The following is a 6000-nucleotide window of genomic DNA, read 5'->3' on the forward strand; positions in this document are numbered from 1 at the left end:
CATCAGTCGTTGAAGAAAAAAAAGAATGGTCAAGAGGAATTGACCCTATGTATCCTCTTAAACAAGTACTAAGATGATATATGGCCTTTTCAACCTCTCTATTCCCGCACAGGTTTTCTCCCAAACAGCTTCTGCTGTATAATAGTCTCCTCCACCAATCCATCCATATAAATTTGAATCAGGGGAATTTCTATTGGTTTTATCGTTGTTTGCTGCATTGCGAGGCTTCAGAGGCCTTTCAAGAAGTTCATTGTGTTATTAAAACCGGTCCAATCACTATTGGTTATTTACACTGCCGCCAAAAATTTGAACCCTTCCCCAAACTTGACACAAAAACATGTGCATGAATCATGTCATTAAATTGTAATGGGGTATCGACACCACCATCTTGGAACCCTTCGGCCTTATCAGTTCACACCAATCAAACTAAACTATAAATTCAGGATCTTGTTTAAAGGATCAGTGTCTAATCATCGGTAAAAAAATGCATTCACAAAATCATTGCACTTTATGTGTCTTCACAGTAGCCTGATCAATAATATACATAACTCGCATGCATAAAAATGGGATCCATTGCACGCATCTTATTCTTCCTACCCCATCAGGACATGTAAGTGTTGTTTATTCATCTGCATGAATGTGATAACTATTAAAATGGAGGTGTGAAGAGTCGTGACTTTTTATCTTAACACATTCAAAACAACTGATGAATCGAAATCTCCATCTGTTGCAACTGACGAATCCTTTTGGAAGAAATCAAAATATCTCTTCCAAACATATGGTCCATCTATCGCAACAGATAATTTATATGTTGCAATAGATGGTAAATCTGTTACAATAGACCTGACTTTTATTTTAATTAATCTGCATGCATGTGATTACTTTTTTCTAAATATGTTTGTTTCAATTTAGTTTTCCTATTTATAAAATCAAGAGAATTTTATTATATTCTTTCAAGATTACCCCTATTATTAAATGACTACATAAAGTATATTATTCACATTTATACTTTCTAATCTTAATTAATAAGGCCAATTTGGTAAAATAATCACCTAATTTATATTTTTATTAATTGGTGTGCCAAGCCCATGGGGCCCAACTAATACGTAACGGAGGGACAATTAAGAAGAGGTGAAGACTTTTTATCTCACACATTCAAAATAGCTAATGAATCAAATACTCCATCTGTTGAAACTGAAACTAATGAATCAGCTGTCAGAAGATATAAAAAAATCTCCTCCAACTTATACATACTGTCCATCTGTTGCAACAGATAATACATAAGTTGCATCAGATGTCTTATTTGTTGCATATACAAACCATCTATTACAACAGATGGTAAATCTGTTATGATAGTCGTCTGTTGCACATTCAATCCATCTATCTGTTGCAAAAGATGCTAAATCTGTTAAAAATACTAGATGATCTATTGCAACAGCTCAATAATAACGGCTTTTATCGAGTCTCAAACCGCTATGAAAAGGTAAGAAGTAATTAGTGTAAAAGAAAAAGTTGTGACGTTTCACAAAAACTAAAATACCACCAGTTTAAATGTAATTAATACAATGGAGCTGAACAGTCCTGCCTTTTGGCCTGACACGTCCAGATTATATTATAGGTCCCTAAATCTTCATTCAACTCTATTTATTTCTTGCATTTTTTCCTTTCGTGTGACATCTTCAACCACGTCTCTTCAAAGAGCATATTCCTTTCTCGTTGAGGTAGGTTTTTTTTTGGCGTAAATTTATCAGTTGGTCGTATACGTTGTATTACATTGTGAACATTTTTCTTTACATTTGTCAATTCATGCGTGTTCTAGATATGGCTGATCATTTTCCGGACATTGCTATTCTACGCGACAAAGTGCGGGAACTTCAAAGGCAGGTTAATGACTTGCAGAGCGAGTTGGTCGCTGTGAGAGAGACAATGTTCAGAGAGATACAGAGGCTAATGAGAGCCCTGCTGCTGCGAGTTGATTGGCCGGCTGTCATTAATGATGATGATAATAATAATAATTAGAATGTGTTTTTTCTTTTAGCATATGTATTTTAATTTTTCTATTTAATATCTATACCTAATGTATTTTATTTTTCATTTAATGAAAAATTTACTTTTAGTCAGACTTTGGCGTTTTAATTCCTATTCAATTTTCATTCTGTTTTCTTCTAATCTAATACATGTTAACATGTCAGCGGTTGGAGGGAATGTTGAATCGAGTAGCACTAGCAATTTTGGCTTTTAAGTTCTTTCAACAGTTGGAACCAATTGGTCATCTGTTGGGTTTCAACAGATTATCCATCTGTTTCGACAGATTTTCATCTATTGGAGGAAAGCATTCCAGTTGTTTGTGCGATTGTTGAGAATAATTGTGGTCTGCTGTATTATTTAAGTTCATGTTTTGCCTCATTTTATTGATACACAAGTTATTTAAAAAAAAGACATTTTATATATAATAAATGATAACAGTAGGTTCACAACAATGAGTTAAATATATAAAAGTCCACAACAAACAAACAAACAAACAAACAACACAAGTTTCTGCAATTACAACGATCATGGTGGATTATGATTCGGGCATGTAGTTCTTTTGTGGCCAGCGTACTTACATATGGAGCACTTGTTTCTTCTTGATGAAAATGATTCTCCAACTCCACGCATCCTTTTATATGGTTTTCTTCCCGGTTTGATAGTGCTCGGGTCAATATACGGAGGAGGTATTAATCTCCCCATAAGCTCTACTGAAACAACCCAAATTCTTCAGGAGGCACCGGAGTAATATGCCCACTATAGGCCATTTCATATTTTTCCACCGAATAATATTGAGAGGAGTGCTCGTAAACTTTATGTCTATATTTATGGCCGTATTGAGCTCGAAGGGCTGCCATAGCATGTGGACAAGGTATTTTGTCCAAGTCAAAAACTCTACATGTACAAGATCTTGTTTGAAATCGACCGTGGCAGCATCACCATGACCGGTGATACGGAATCTGTAATCTGCTATTTTATGAGAGAATAACCTATTCCCCAAACTGATGTTCGTTGATATTTTCTTTTCGATTTCGAGAACAAATCAGGTTTTTTTTCTGGGCACTTGAACTGCACATGCCTTTCGTTAAAAAATCGCTATATTTCTCGCTTATTTTTTCAAACAAAGCCTTGATGGGAAATTTTTTTCATCGTCAAATAATGAATTCACCGATTCAGCTATGTTTGATGTCATAATATAGTACCTATAGAAAAGAATCACTTAGTACGACATCAAACTAAACTTGTAAATCAAACAAGACATTAAATTCATAAGAATGTACCTATTTACTGGACAGAATACCCAGCTCCATCTCTCAAAATCGACACGTGCAAGAAATTTTGCTACCTTGGGATTCACATCTGTTATTTGATTGAAATGGTCTAAAAACTCCTCTCTACTATATGCTTTAACTGCTCTATAAAAAAGGGTGACGACCCTTTCGTTGTGATAGTTGTTTCGAATGTTCTCTCCAAGATACCTGATGCAACAACCAAAGTAAGCTGAAGTGAAGAAAAGTGAATCCATCTTTGGAATACTTGGATGCCTATCCGATACAAAATACAACTCTTCGGTAGCTTCGACGCAGCGTCGCAGTTGTTCAAAAAAAAATTCATAAGAGGCATCACATTCCTTGTCCGCTACACAAAAAACGACAGGAAAGATGTGATTCTCCGCATCCTGCGCCACCGCCGCTAGCAGAACTCCATTATACCTGCTCCTCAAGAAAGTACCGTCGATGGCTATGCCTTTTCTCAAATGTCGAAAACCTTGAATTCAAGTACCATAGGATACAAAAAAATACTTGAACCTTCCGTTTTCATCCAGATGCAATACCATCTTACTTCCGGGATTTGTGAACTCAATCATGTAACTGTAAGCATCCAAGACTTCATATCCATTCTCGAGTGTCCCCCGAACCAGGTCCTTGACAATCTCCATGCCCGTATATACCTTCCAATAACTGACCAGGACACCCAAAATCCGTAAGGAATTGATTGGCCATAAGCCTTGTTGAAGGGCCTTTGCCATCGGGGAAACTACTCCTGAAATATTCACCGAGGACCTTTGCCATGGTGTGAGGATTTTGGCCCGAGATGTGCTTCGAACCATATGTGTGATGCTTTTCATATTTATGAATGATGAATCTGTCAGACTTGCGTAGTTCACCGCTTTCAACTACCACTTGTAGTTCAAATTAGCACATTTGAAGCAAAAAACACTGCTCAAATTAATCACCTTCTTTATTCTGAAATCTTTTTTCATGCAAGAAATAAACAAAGTGTTAGACAGTTCATTCTTGTCCTTGAATGACATTCCAATAAAAAAGCCGGTCCCATCGTCTTGAAGATTTACAGATTGTGTCGATTGAGAAGAACTGCACATCGTATTGATCGCATCAACGGGCGTAGGTGTTTGATCACCATCTAGAATATTCATGTCTAGATCATCCAACCTATCATCAAAGAAGTCTTCTTTTTCTTCTTCTTCTTCTACATTCTGGTTCTCATTCTCTCTCGTCTTTTCAACCATGTACACCTTTAACACCGGCCTGGTTGAATCACTTAGATAAGAAGGCAACCGAACCTGATCGGTTATCTTGAAAGGCAGTACCCTTTGATTTTCAAAGGAGTTGTGCGTGTAGCTGATGGCAAATTCTTTCGATTGACAATTCAGTCCACAAAAGCTGATGATTAAGTTCACAAAATCATCATACGAAACATCACTTTGGACTGTCATAGCTATCGTCTCTAGCATTTCACCCTCCTTCCAACGCCATACATATCGATTGTTCTTCTCAACCCAATGACCATGACAATCCAACCCTATTGTTATTAATCCCTCCATTAGTGGTACCTAAATAAAGTCATTTATTAAAAAAAGTTGATAGTGATTTCATAGTGCCGTGAATGAATCTCAGTAGATATGTTATCTGTTGCAACAAGTAAGTGATGAGTCACAACAGATTCTTACCTGTTGGGATTCATGTTACGATTCTGAATATCTGTTGCAACAGATGAATCGCCTGTTGGAATTAATGTTATAACTAAATCACCTTTGAAGCTGATTCCAACAGATAATTAACCTGTTGTGACAGATGACTTACCTGATGCAACAGGTTAGTAATCTGTGGTAACCTATGTTGGAATCATGTTCAGGTTCTGTTGCAACAAGTAACTAATCTGTTGTAACATATATGTCAAATGTTGCAACAGAAAAGCCATCTGTTTAAACATGAATCCAACATATCAGTCTTCCTTTAAAATAGATGTCTCATTTGTCGCAACAGATGATTTATCTGTTTAAACAGATGGATTTTATGTTGGATTCATGATTGGGTTCTATCCATTGTTGGAAAACAACAACACAATAGCAGTTACCCAGATGACAAATTCAACTAAAAATCATAATTTGACTTACCAACGTCTCCTATGAAGTAATGCCAAAGTGGAAAGTGATGTTAGAAACAAAATTTGACCTACGAAATTGGTCAAATAGCAACAGTAGCGGTAACAACAACAACAACAACAAATGGTCAACAAGAACAAGATGAAGATGATAATGAAGTAGAAGATGATGATAATGAAGCAGAAGATGATGAATGAAGCAGCAGCAACAATGAACAACAAAAATCGCTAAGAGAGAGAAATCAACAAAGGGTGAGAAGAGAGAGAAAGACGCCTTTTTTTTTCCTTCGTTTTTCGTTATATAGGCTAACATTTGGATCAAAGTGTAAATTTAAAAACTTGTGGGTTATTTTCAAACTTCTCCAACTTTCTTAATTGTCACCTCCACCTAATAATTAAGACTTGTGTCACCTACACTTCATTTTAAAATTCTTTTGTCACCTGTGGCCCGAACCCCAAGAAGGTCGATATTAGCAAATTAAAATTTTCATTACATTTGATTGAACAAAACAATAATACTTGAAGGAATAGATTATAAAACAATATATAAACCTAGAATAACTGGAA

Source organism: Capsicum annuum, chromosome 8, assembly GCF_002878395.1.
Source record: "Capsicum annuum cultivar UCD-10X-F1 chromosome 8, UCD10Xv1.1, whole genome shotgun sequence".
Classification (NCBI taxonomy): Eukaryota; Viridiplantae; Streptophyta; class Magnoliopsida; order Solanales; family Solanaceae; genus Capsicum; species Capsicum annuum.